The sequence below is a fragment of the Emydura macquarii genome, unplaced genomic scaffold (assembly GCF_026122565.2).
Source record: "Emydura macquarii macquarii isolate MOO-44397 ecotype Brisbane River unplaced genomic scaffold, CSIRO-AGI_Emac_v2 contig_295, whole genome shotgun sequence".
Taxonomy (NCBI): Eukaryota; Metazoa; Chordata; order Testudines; family Chelidae; genus Emydura; species Emydura macquarii.
In genome coordinates, this window is record NW_027130432.1 from 12025320 (window position 1) to 12039167 (window position 13848).

At 52.7% G+C, this 13848-nt stretch overlaps 1 protein-coding gene and 1 long non-coding RNA gene across 3 annotated transcripts in view; both read right to left on the minus strand.

The window, feature by feature from the left end:
- DOK4 (docking protein 4) overlaps positions 1–2655 on the minus strand; it is a 40955-nt gene extending 38300 nt beyond the window's left edge. For both annotated transcript variants that reach the window (XM_067552299.1, XM_067552290.1), the window contains exon 1: positions 2526–2655. The gene's annotated coding sequence lies outside the window, so the exon portion shown is untranslated. The remainder of the gene's footprint in view (positions 1–2525) is intronic.
- Positions 2656–9957: 7302 nt separating this feature from the next.
- On the minus strand, positions 9958–13609 carry LOC137155913 (uncharacterized). Its single transcript, XR_010920620.1, has 2 exons — positions 13036–13609; positions 9958–10452 (listed from the first exon to the last, which is right to left on the minus strand). It is a non-coding gene; the product is annotated as an uncharacterized lncRNA (long non-coding RNA).
- Between the last annotated feature and the right edge of the window lie 239 nt (positions 13610–13848).

Sequence of the window (13848 nt, forward strand, 5' to 3'; positions counted from 1 at the left end):
GCCACGGTCAGAGACAAGCAACCACATTAGGCCAAACACTGGTCCCAGGCAGTCCGGCTAGTCTTCCAATCCTCTCAAGCACTGCTCCCGCTTGACCCCAGAGGACCCTGCCCTGTACCTGGGCTCTTCCTGGGTGGATTGTTTTCTATTGCCAAGGAATCCTGCAGGTTAACAAATAACCATGGGAGACAAAAGAGCAGGCAGCAGGGTGATCTTATCTTATCAAAGGCCTTTGGAAATGCCTAGGCAAGCACTCCTGCTGTCTCTGCTGTGGGCCCTCTACCCACAGCACAGTGATTTTATCAGGGTTTCTCCCTCACTAGGAAAGCAAAAGCCACACATCCAGCTGTCTGCTCTGCTGGTTCTGTCCTATCAACAGACAGGGACCTTCACTGGGGTTTGTGCAAACTATGTGCAGCCCACACCCTTACTGTCTCCACTGCAGAGTCACATCCTAAAGCAACATGATCTTATCAGGGTGTGGAGGATTGGTACAGCCACAAGGAGGGGGGGGAGGGGAGACAGGCCGTGCTACCGGTTCCGTCATGGAAAAGTGACACTTAACTGAGTGTGTGCTTGCGGGGGGAGGGGGAGGGAAAGGAAGGGAGGGGAGCTCAATCTGTGACCCTGCAACTCTCTGTCATGGGGAACCCCTTGTCGCAAGCAAGCCAGATGGAACAACCCCAGGTGGGACCCAGTGCACATCATCCACAGCAATGGGAAATGTTGCAATGCAGGTTCCCATAGGTCCAGGGACGTCACCAGTCCACACGCGCACCTTCATACCCTGACTATGTCATGGCCTCAAGAAAAAGCACAGATCAAACTCGGCACCTGATCATGGCCTGCCCACTCACAGGCTCTAGCTCTGACTCACTTTGTGACCTTGGGCAAATCACTAACTTCTCTGTCAGTCTCTCTGTTTGCACAATGGGGATAATTCCACCCAGAGGGGTTGCCAGTCTCAATTAGTTCACCAGTAGGAAGTGCTTTGAGATCCTAAGATGCATGGTGCTATAGAGAGGCAAAGCATTACTGCCACTCTCCATCCACACCTGGTCCCTCTGTGCAGGCTGGTTTTGGGGAGCTGTGCTCAGATTGTGGGAGTTGAAGAGACTGACTCAGCACCCCCAAAAGGTCCTCTCTGACACAGAGCAAAACAGGAGTGAATCGGACGGTGCACGTAGGAAACAATCAGTGCCTCAGAAGAAGTGGTGAGGTCAATGTGATCTCCAAAGGGTCACACAGGAACACCCCCACCTGGAGCATCTTTATGGGGCAACTTTACCCAAATCTCTGCTGCTGGGATGGAAAGACTGCTCCAACCTGGGAAACCTTTAGCAGAGCTCCACAGAGAGGTTTTTTCCCTGGGGCTGCTTTAGGAAGAGGAGACAAGCCAATCCCCTGGTGTGAGCTGACAAATCCCTAAGGAGGAGAGAATGTCATCAGTACCATGGTGTTAGATGGAGGGGAAAGGCCCAGGGATCCATTAGCAGGGGAGCTCTGGACCCTTCCTCAACAGGGAACATCCAGCTCTGGGGCACCTTTAGAAAGAAACAGCGCCTCTACACTCTGCTGTTGGGATGGAAAAGAGCAGTGTGATCCGGGTCCCCTATAGCAGGGGTAGGGGCGGTGGTTACCCCGGAGTGCGGGGAGAGAGTGCCCTGATCCGGGTCCTCTACAGCAGTGGTTCTCAGCCAGGGGTTCACATACCCCTGGGGATATGCAAAGCGGCAGAGATCTTCCAAGGGGTACATCAACTCATCTAGATATTTGCCTTGTTTTACAACAGGCTACATAAAAGGCACTGGCGAAGTCAGTACAAATTAAAATTTCATCCAGACAATGACTGTTTATACTGCTCTAAGACTATACACTGAAATGTAAGTACAATATTTATATTCCAATTGATTTATTTCATAATTATATGGTAAATATGAGAAAGTGAGTAATTTTCCAGTAACTGCGCTGTGACACTTCAGTATTTTTAGGTCTGATTTTGTAAGCAAGTAGTTTTTAAGTGAGGTGAAATTTGGGGGCACGCAAGACAAATCAGATGCCTGAATGGGGTACAGTCGTCTGGAAAAGTGGAGAGCCACAGCCCTAGAGCAGGGGCAGGGGTGGTGGCTACCCCAGGGGGGATGCCCTGATCCGGGTCCCCTATAGCAGGGGATGGGGTGGTGTTTACCCTATGGGGATGCCTTAATGCAGGTCCCCTATAGCAGGGGTAGGAGCAGTGGTTACCCCAGGAGATGCCTTGATCAGGGTCCTCTATAGCAGGGATGGGGGCAGTGGTTACCCTATGGGGATGCCCTGATGCAGATCCCCTATAGCAGGAGGATATGGGGGTGGTTGCCCCAGGGAGGGTGCCCTGATGCGGGTCCCCTATAACAGGAGGATATGGGGGTGGCTGCTCCGGGGCGGTACCTTGATGCGGGTCCCCTATAGCGGGGGGGGTCCCATCCTTGGCACGCCCCCAGGGACTCCTGCGGACTCGGTGCCCGCAGCCCGGCGGCGTCTCTTACCTGGGCGCCCCGGCGCTCCCGGCTGCTCGTCTGTCTCCCGTCCCGAGCCCGCCGCACCCCGACTCCATGGACGCCCGGGGCCGGGCCGCGCCGCCCGGGGCTGGAGCGCGTTGCACGGGCGGCGGCGGCGGCGCTGTGGGCAGAGCAGAGCAAAGCGCAGCACCCTGGCCCCGGCTTCCTTCCCTGCAGGCTCGGCTCAGTCCCGAGCACGTCCCAGGCAGCCCGGCCCAGCCGCCACCGTCGTATTCCTCCGAGGAGAGGGGCAGCTCACTTCCCCGCCTGCCCTCTAACGAGCAGCGCGGCCCTCGCCCCAGCTCCATCCAAAGGGTGGGCTCAACCCGGAGCCCGCCCCTTTTGCCCCCCCCCCCCCCCCCGTTGTAACTCAACCCTACCTCTCCCCACCCCCTTCCTGGGGGAGCTGCCTCTTATCAGGGTATTTTAGGGTGGAGACTCCAGGCCCCCAGTTTATGCCCATTTAACACAGGGAAGACTGAGGCACAGAGGGATTAAACGAGCCTGCATCAGAGCTAGGAATGGAACCCAGATAGTTAATTATTATTTCTATTACAGGCAGCGCCTAGAGATCCCAAGTGAGATCAAGGCCCCGTTGTGCTAGGTGCTGTACAGGCTCCAACTAATAGACAGTCCTCACCCTGAGGCATTTACAATCAATCTCCTGAGTGCCAGTTTAGTGCCTTAGCCTCAAGAGCATCTGTTCTCTCCACCCCATTCCTCACCTTGTGCGGTGACTTCCCCCCATCCTCCCTGAAGCAGGAGTAGCTCCCACTGGACCACCAGGACTTATGGACACCTAAGAACTGTTTCACTGGGTGACCTTACACAAGTCCCCGTCCCCGCTCCATGCCTCAGTTTCCCCATCTGTAAAAGCGGATCATACCGATCATATTTAGGGGTGTTGTGAGGCTTAGGCAGGAAGTGTTAGTTAAGCATTTTGAGATCCTCAGGTCAAAGGGGAAAGATAGCATTACTGATTTATAATTATTATACTGCATAGTAAGTGAGAGGCACTATCAATACGCCTGTTTATCCCAGCCCATAATCCTGCCCTAAAAGGCAGATTTCAAATAACTCCACAGCCATAGGTAAATTGATGGCAGCGAGGTGCCTAACCTCAGTTGAGTACATTTCAAAACCTGAGTAGAACCTGACATGGCTAAGAAAAGCATCTGTACGTACACGAACTAGCATGAGTCACCAGCCCAAACAACTGTCATGCTTTAGGGTGGAAAATGCTCCCTAGCTGCATGGTCAGGTAGGTTTACAGCTGCAGCATCAGGTGTTGGCCCTGTCAGACAGGAGCGCGTATGAGATGAATCCTGGATCTGTTCCAGTACAGCAACTGTTGTGTCTACCCATTTCATGTGCTTCTAGGTCATCCATTACCCATGCTCCCTCCTAATATTTACCTTCACAACCCCCCTCTGATGTAGGGAAGTGCTATTATTTCCATTTTACAGATGAGGGGAAACTTAGACACTGAGCAACTAAGTGACTTGCTCAAGGTCACACAGGAAGTCTGTGGCAGAGCAGGAAACTGACTGTGGGTTTCCATAGTCCTAGGCTAGCGCTGCAACTACTGGAACATCCTTTCTCTCACTGGGACCTTGTCCACATTGACTTTACCAACCATGATCAGTTGCTATAAAGCAGCATAGCTCCATTGACATGTGGGAGTCTGCCGATTTACACCAGCCCAGCATGTGGCCCCTGTTTTATTATGATGGTATAATGCAGATACAACAATGGACTCCGGGTTGAAATGCTGTTTGTGGGTCTCTGTTTAATGACACATGGTTTCTTCTGCATACATATTTAACAGCAACAAAATCACTGGAGTGACTGGTATGTAGCAACACTTCAGAGATGAGATGTTTTAAATTATTTGGGGGGGGGGAAGGTGGCAACGGGGGGAAGGAGTGTGAGGCTTTTGTGTTTCACACTCTCAATTGTCCAATGATGGACCAGATCCTCAGCCAGTGCAAATCAGTCGACTCCATTGACTTTAGTAGGGTTACACCAGTTTGCACTAGCTAAGACTCTGGCGAGGGATCCATAATGTAGCATTGTTGTGAGGGTTTTCCTTAAAACAAATTTATAATTGGCCAAAGATTTTTCTTTATTTCACTGTGTGATTGATTGATTTATTGTTAGCAGTGGAACAGCTGCTGCACGTGCAAAATAACCACTTTACAGGGGAAAATAAAATGCCTGATCGTCTAGCCTTTGAAGTTAAGTGCCATGAGCTTTGCCTTCAATAACAGCTCCACATACTGTGTGAGCCAGTGCAGGGTGCACTGGTTTGGGACTCAGGAGAGCTGCCTTTTATTTCTGGCTGTGCCACTGACGTGCTGGGTGACCTCAGGCAAATCACTTCACCTCCCTGTGCCCATTTCCCCTTTATCTGTCTTTGTCTCTTCAGACCAGAAGCCTTTTGGGGTGGGGTCTCTCTCTCACTTTAGGTTTGCACAGGGCCTGGCACGGTGTGAGTTGGTCAGGCTCTCTAGTCTCAGCTGTGATACAAATAATAACCTGCCGCAGCTGTGCCAAATTCAGACAGTGAACCTCCATCTACAGGAACATTTCCAGCCGTGGACGATGCCCTGCCTTCTTTCACCAGGACTGAAGTTGGCCCCAAAGGCTGAAAAGACACAAGCAGTGTAGCAGCTTCTCCCCTGTGGCGCTGGGAGTGGGAAAACTGGCACCTACATTTTAACCCTGCACCGGAGACACTAAGAGGGAACGGGGAAAGTCCTGGCATTGTAACACCTCCAAGGAGATTGATTCCCCACCCGTCCCAGGTTTGGACTGGGCTCGGTCTGGTGGGCACTCAGCAGTCAAGGAAACGGGAGGGAGCTCTGGAGCAGCCTGGAAAGCCAGGGAGAATCATCTGTACCCCACACTCCAGCCTCACTCGGAGAGCACCGGGCACAGTGCCTGTAGACCATTCAATGTAGCATCCCCGAAGCTGGCACGCCGCTGCTTCGCTCCGCCAGTCCCCCTGCCACAGTGTTGGCACCAATGGGCAGCACGCTGGCAAAGGGCCCAGAGCTCTGCTGGACCGGGAGCCTCCCTCCCTCCCTCCCCTCTCTAGTGTCCATCCTCTTGCTCCTCTTCTTCAGTGCCCAAAAGTGGGCAGTGCCAACTCCCTGCTGGGTAAGCTCCATTCCTGATCAGCAAGTTGAGCAGCGCCAGCTCTTGGCCAATGCCAGTACCCTGCTGATACTGAGCCATGCCGTTGCCTCACTGACACCAGCTGCGTGGCTGCCGGCGATGCCATCGCACCCAGCCCCCTGTGAACAGGCCTGGCACTGCCAACTCTGCCCTTTTGGTTTTTCTACCCGTAATGGAACTAGCCTTACAAAGGGGGAGACAGCAGCAGAGGCTGCCCGCCCACTGACTTTCCCAGCCCAGGGAGGTGAGGAAGCTGCAGAGAGCAGGAGACCCTGAGTCACCAAGGAGGCCAGAAGAGTAGCAGAGGGGGGATTGCCGAGCCTAAAAGAGGGCACTGATGAAGGCTGATCTCTAGCATAGGGGGCTGGGTGCGTGGCTGCCTGGTGAAGCGCTGACTGGGACCGAAGAGCGCCAGGCCTGGCGGGGGATGCCAGAGCAGCGTGTGAGCTTTTGTGTTGTAGTGATGGACTTTGAGGGTTGCTTTGAACTGCTTATGCTGCTAAAGCAGCTCCAGGCCAGGATGGTGGTAGCCACAACACAAGGAAGCCTGGGTGGAGTTTCTGAAGCAACCCTGAGCCAAATGGAAACTGAGTCAGGCTTCCACATAGCTCGGCTCGGCTGGGCTAGCAGGGGGCACGCCAGGGCAGGCTGGCATTGGGCATCAGGACGGACGGCAGTTCGGGAAGGAGTGGGGGGCGTTCTGATCAGGGCCCGACCTATACTTAGCACACTGAGGAGGCCTTTCTGAGTGGTGCCCAGACGGGTTGGACCCCATGTAGAGGGTTGTGCACCGGGGCAGTAATCAGGGCCCGGGATCGGTTTTCCAGCCAGGCATGCAGCAGGGCAGGTCTCATGGGGCGGCTGGAGCGAAGAGACGGGAATCCCGAACTCTAGAGCATTTGCTTGTCAAACACCTGAAGTCCAGTCTGGCCCGGATCAGGTCTCTGCTCCTGGCCCAGGTATTCGGGGCTCAGCCCGTATTGCTTGGAGAATGAGAACGGCCTGGCCTGGCCGGGCCTCCCACTGCTGCCTTTGCGCCCCTAGAGAGAGAGAGAGAGAGAAGGGGAGAGCCAAGGAGAAAGGAGAGCAGAGATGGATGGGAGGTGAGTCAGAGGTTACGCAGCATGCAGCAGACCTGCCTGGGCACCCCCAGAGGCCCATCTGGGAGGTGCTGTGTCAGCCTCCACGGGAGCCTGTGTTTAGGCCGCCTATCACTTTAATATAGATGGATGAGGCGGCAGAGAGAAAAGAAGCAGACACTGGCTCTTTCTGTGGGCAGGGGGACTGGCGTGCAGTGCAAAGAGGCCTGCGTCTCAGTCCTCTCCTTAACCCCGTGTGTGCCGGAGCCCTGCGGCGAGGTGGGGGGCAGACACATGGGCTCTGCTTCCCTGAGACAGGTGATCAGATCAAATCCTGGAGCAATCCATGCCATGCCCCCAAGGGGCTGGGAAAACTCACCTCCTCCCGCTGGGAGAAGGGAGCCAGCACCTGTGTTCTCTCTGATCCACGGCTCCTCCATCCATCCAGCCTCCAGGAGTGCCGTGGGAAGAGCGCGTTCCCTCAGGAGGAGAGGGGCAGGGCCCTTTCTGGGCAGGGTCTGGGATAGGGACAGCTCCAGCCCCTGACAGCAGGGGACCCCTGTTCATTCACCTACCCTGAGGATCTTGTGCTCCACGGCGGCTGCTGCTCCTCTGTGCCTCTGTCCCATGCCAGCGGAGGGAGGACAGCTCTGTGTCCTAAGCTAGGGGATGCATGCAGGCCTTTTTGCCAACACATGGCCACCAACTCCAAAGGCCAGCCTCTGAGCCCGCCCTTGAAATCAGGCCATGCCCTGGTCGCACAGCGTGCAGGAAGGAAGAACACAGGGAAAGGTTGGAGAGCAGCCATGGGGGCACGTGTTGGGCCAAGCCTGAGCAGTGACCCTGCAGGTCCTCGACAGACTGTTTATCGCTCACCAGCCCCTCGGGCTGCCACAGGGCTGATCTTGCCGGCTTCCCAGTTGGCTGCTCTTTCTGGCCCAAATAACTGGGTCCTGGGGCAGCGGCAAACAGAGCACTGGTGCCTCCAGTAGCAGGACCATGAAGGCCTGGAGTGATACACCCCATGTCATCATGATATAACTAGCACCCCACACTGCTCAACAGCTTTGCATCATAGCGCTGAGTTAATACTGATCACCAGCTCTTACACAGCACTTCTCATCTGTAGATCTCAACGTGCTTTACAAAGGAGGTCAGCGGCATTATCCCCATTTCACAGAAGGGGAAACTGAGGCAGGGTGATGAAATAACTAGCCCAAGGTCATCCAGCAGATGAGCTGGGAATAGAACCGACACCTCCTAAGTCCCTGGCCAGTGCTGTATTCACTAGGCTACACGGCTGTTACCCCAGCATACCTAGATGATGACCTTGTTTTGGCCTGGAAAGGTATTTCAGGATGCTTTTGGCCTGCAAAGTTCAGGCTTAAGGGCTTTTTTGGATCAAAGCTAGTGCTCAGCTTGTAGCAGAATCGGGCCCTTAAAAATCTAGCAGCCCTTCTTGCACTGTCAAAATCAGACATATCCTTTCAGAAATCAGGATAGATCACTAGGCAACCTAACTCAGGTGTCCTGCAGGCCAGCCTTCCAGAGAGACTCATTTCAGGCCCTGCTTTGACCCTCCTGGCTCGGCCAGCCAATGACCTTGCCCCAGATGTTTGCAGCTAACCCAATTGTTTCTGGCTGCTGAAATTGCTGTGTGGCCACCTCTGCCACTACGATCTGATTTGTTTGGTCATAAAAAAATTAATGTTCCCCGCAAATAAAAAAAAGAGGGGGAGGCAATGCTTTTTAGACAATCAATTAAAAGCCAGAGTGAAAGGGATTAGCTCATTGAAATATCAATTTTTAATAACATTGCATCTCTGAGTCCCTCTAAACTTACGCTTCTCTGTGCTGTCATTCTCTTCCTAAATATGTGCCCTACAACACAGACTGGAAGGCGACTGATGCCAGGTGCAGTTGGGTTCCATCAGGGACAGGCACCCTATAGCAAGGGTGATTAACTATTGGAACCACCAAGGGAACGGATGGACTCTCTATCTCTTGATGTCTTCAAATCCAGACTGGCTGCCTTTCTGGAAGATGTGTGTCAGCCAGACACGAATTAGTGAACACAGTATAGGGGTAATGGTGAGATTCTCTGGCCTGAGATATACAGGAGGTCAAATTAGATGATTTAATGGTGCCTTCTGGCCTTAAAAGTCTACAAGTCAGCACAACTCCTGCTTTTCAACTGTGGCAACATTTTCACAGAAAAATTAACTTTTTTTTCCAGAGTTTTGTGATAGATTTTTTGTTGATGGTGCAAAACTTCACCTGTTTTCCCCCTTAAACTCTGACACACCCTCTGGATAAATAACTTGTCAGCATCCTCTCCACCTGAATTCTCACCCTTTGTGGCTTTAAAAACAAATGGAAAAGCTAGTGCTATTTAAAAAGATTGAGGCAGATTATTCCTAGTCCCCTAGAACCTGGTGTTTAACCAGATTTAAAATATCTGGATGGAGAACAATTGGAGTGACTTGGATTTTACATGCAAGGAAACAACAAAGCAAGAAAGAACATAAGTAAGGTCCTTATTGGAGCGAGTGCAGTGTGCCCCTCCTATAACAATGCTCCATTAGCTATGGCTACAAAATGGCAGCCTCCATCAGACACCTTGAAATTTCAAGGTGCAGGGCACAGAAAACAAAATCATAACTATTACCTAGTTGCATACAACACAAATGATAACTAAGGATGGGTAAGAAAGGAATTAGGCTTGGGGGTGGGTGGTGGTGCTTTTTTTAAGTGCTCAGAGTAGTTGGCGCAAACCTAAAACTGAAGAAGCTCAGATCCAAGTTCTCCTTTTATTCCAATATGGCCAACCCAAGCATTCAAAAATCATGAGTCAGGCCCTCAAAATCATGAGATTGACTTAAAAATCATAAGATTTTAAAAAATAATTAATTTGGGGTTGTTTCTATTTACTGGGTTTTTAACCTTTAGATTACCCTCAGGTCACATGTTCACATGCCTGAAGCCAGGAGAGCTAGAAAAATAACCCTTTTTAAACGTGAAAGCTGAAATTCCCACATATTCATGTGACTCCAGGAGCGGGGGATTTAAAAAAAACAAAACAAAACCCCAAACCGGCCCCACCGGATGTCACAAGGCTTGTGATGAAGTCACAAGTTAGCAACACCATCATTCAAACCCGCAAAAGTCTCCACTGCACTAGAAAGCCTCTGTGCCAGAGGACAAGTCATACCACACCCCTCACTACCCCAACAAGAATGTAATGCTAAAGTCAGGCTAACAGAGTAGCTGGGTCAAATCAGTCTGACACCCAGAGACAGCACGAATCTGAAAGTGGAAAAACAGTTCAGTCCCCATCTCTGCAGGCAAGGGCTGGGCCCAGTGCAAGTCTATCAGGGCAGTTCTGTGTTGTAACTGGGTCCCTCGCCGTGGGCTCAGTAAGTGGAGTGATGGCGGTGTCAGAAAAATTCTTCTGGGTCTGACCCATCTCCAGGCACTGAAGGAGATGGGCTGGCTGCACAGGGGTGATCTGTAAGCAGTATCCTTGGTGGGGAGCAGCGGTATATACGAGGGTGGGTCTGAAGCTATTGCAAGAAAGGCGTGATGAATTTTCAGCAGCGTGCTCCACAGCTTGATTTTTTGGCTCAATCCATACACGTTAGGGGGGCAGATTCAATCTGGAACAAAAGGAAGGGGAGAGGTCCGTCCCGTGGGCAGCCCTGACTTCCGGGGAGGCTGGGGCAGGAAAGACTGCACAGAACAACCCAAAATGACCAACCAACCCAGAGCGAGAACATCTTCAGCGACAGTGGATCCTGAGGCTTTTCGTGGCTTCCCACCAGCGCAACTTTCCCATCCCACCATAGGGCTTGAAACTAAGCCTGTGGTCAGCTTCTCTCACGTGCTGCAGATCTGGGGTAGACGGTGCAACACGAGACCCGGTCTTCACTAGAAAAATTAGGTTGGCATAGCTACATCGCTCGTAGCTCAGCCAGTCTAATTCCCCGTGCAGCCAGCACCAGGTCAACGGACGAATTCTGTCGACCTAGCCCCTGCCTCGCAAGGAGGTGGGTTACCTGCGTTGACAGGAGAATCCCTCCCCTTGGCATAGGCAGTGTCTACACTGAAGCGCTGCGGCTGAAGGGGCTCAGGCCCGAATGGGGAGGAAAGGAAGGCAGCAGGGCTGGGCAGGAGACATGAGGAGGAGCTGGATGGGGATGGAGGCAGCATGGCAGTGCATATCCCTCTACCCCCCCGATGGGGTGACTGACCCCAGTGATGCTAGAGGAGCCCCAGAACATTTGCTGTTTGCCCTTTGCTTTGGAAGCATCCGACACCGCATCCAAAACCACCTTTGAGGCCTGGTCTGGCGGCAGGACCCAGCCAGCCCCCTGTTTTCTAGCTATTTAAAAGGGAAGAGGCCTCTGTGCATTCAAGGATGAGGAGGGCTGAGTCTGACTCCAGCTGAGGGCTGCGGAAAGGTTCACGGTTGAGAGGGTGGATTCATATTTAACCCAAGCTGGTTCAGCCACAGCTAATTGCTACTGGTGTTAATCCAGGTGGTCTGAGAAATACACAGCACCCACCTGCTCGGCTGAGTCAGACTTTCCTGCTCCAGTGCCTGGGGAGTAAAGAGACGGCTTTGCCCAGAGCCTTTGCTGTCTTCCTGGGGTGTCTCCTGCTCTCGGCTCCTGTAGCCACTGCAACGAGTGGGACTGCTCTGTTCTCCTCTCCCGTACACCCAGCCTGCAGCCTCCTGACTAATCCCAGGGCCCTTCTCACAGTGGCCCAAGCCCTGACCCCCACTGAAGATAGGAGGGGGAGGGGGTAGCTGTATCCTCACTCAGCCAAAGACCATGCTGGGGGGGGCAGAGTTCAGACTGACATGGGCATCTTAGTTGTATATTCCTGGCAAGTTTTCAGCCGTTAGTAGGTTACAAGGAGGACGGTGATCCGAGGTCAGGCAGCAGGTCAGGGGCACAACCTGCAGCCAGGGAATAGGAAAAACTTTCTCACTCTAGGAGAGAAACTCTGGAGCAGGCTTCCAAGGGAGGTGGTGGAAGCCCCGTAACCAGAGGTCTCTAAGAACCAGTTGGCCAAACTTGTCAGGAGCAATCTAGGGAGGCCTTGCTGGTTCTGCCTCAGTACAGGGGACTTGACTAGATGACTTCTTGAGTCCCTTCCAGCTCTCAGTGTCTATGATTCTCAGAGGCTGTAGCACGCAGGATTTTTTCTATTACCATTGTTTCAAAAGGGAATGGAGTCTCAGCCAGAACTCTGCCACCCCTTCAGCGAGGAGTCATTTATGGCATTTGGCTGGCTTTCCTGGAAGACGTAGCGCATTCAGAGTCAGAACCACTCACACGGTTTTCCCTTAAAAGCATCTCTCTCCTCCTTTCCCCCTGCCCTGCTCACCAATCTCCAGGTGACAAGTGGCATTCCTGAGCGCTGAGCTAGCCCTCTGCAAACAGGGGCTGAAGGAAGACACAGGCGCTGTAATTACCATGCGTGCACAGACACTATCTTGTTTTAGGTGCCAACGAGTCTGGAGTGAAATACCCTTGCATTCTGACTGTGTCTGTTGTGTGTCTGAGAATGTCCCGGCTGGGAAGTCTCGAGGGGAGTGGCCTGAGTGCAGGATGGTGGTGCTCAGCCTTTGAAGATTAGGAGCTAGATTAATCCTCAAGGGAATGCAATCAAGTTCACTGGCCTTACCCCAGGCCTCTGCACAGCCTGGGGCTGAGTGAGGAAAACATGGGGCAAACACCAAAAGGCAGCTAGATTTGGCTTTTCGCCAGCTGCTTCAGTTTCTGCTTTGAAAACAATCCGGTGTAGGGTTACTAGGAGTGCCCCCAAACCAGAGCAGCTGCACCACTGCCTACAGCACCTCCTGTTGGGAAAAGCTGGGAGTTGCCCCGCATTGAAAGCTCTTGGACAGCATTTCTTCCAGGGATCCCTGGGAGAAGCCCACCTGCTCCTTGCAGGGACAGACACTCTGTTAGGGGATGAAATAAAGCCCAGACTCCCTATAAAATTGGTCTCCTAGGCCATTATTGTTTAGATATTTTTTACCAGCATTTTAGGCCCCTGGCTAGCCAGAAATCCTTTCAGCTGCTCTGCAGAATCTGAGTGGGTGTCGTGGGAATGGTGAGAGCAGTGGTTTATTCATCGAAAGAACAAAGGGAAAACAACATGGCTCTGTCCAGGCCTGTTAATAGGTTTGTCACCCACCAGAGACACAGGCGCTCTAATGATCTTACCAGCCTGGAGTGCTTCCTCCTAGCATTGGCAGCCATCTCATGTAGACGGCTACTCGGCCCTCCAGTCACATCCTCTGCAGTCCCCCACCACTTCCACGGCATCAGTGACCCTCGCCCCTATTACGACACTGAGGTAGCAAGCCAAAAAGTCTTCTGCCCAATCCAGCATTTTACTTCAGTCCCAGGCTCTTCACCCAGTAGCCTCAAACAAAACCATCCACTTACTCTCCCCACCCCCTAGGAGTTTGAGATGGCAGCCACTATCTCCTCTCATTCCCCTTCTCTCTTCCACTTCCCTCTGTCCTACCACCAGGACACGGACACACAGGGTCATTTCCCTCAAATCCTCACCACTCCCTAGGGGCCACCACAGGAGGGAAATCTGGTTCCTGCAACTCTATCCTCTCTTCCCCTTATGTCTGGGTCCTTTTTCTGCCTCTCCGGCTTTCTCCTCAGGAAGAGAGAACACAACATCTTCTGCTGCCCTTGTCCTGCCTGAACTACTCTATGGAAACAACCCAGCAGCAAATCCCCAGCTAGGCCTGACACACCCTCCAGGTGCAATAGGTCTCAGGCTCCCATTAACCCCCTGTGAGCCGGTGTGGGGTTTATACACCCCATCATAGGCATGCTCCCCGTCGGGGATCCCAGCAGATAACATGGAGGCGGGCTCCCCCGTCGGGGATCCCAGCAGATAACATATCTAGTCACACACTTGGGTTCATCATAAATTCAATTTATTACAACCCTCCCCATCAGCTGTCAGTTTGTGTGTGTAAAGGTTCCCTGCACAAGACGCCACGTGCTCCCCAA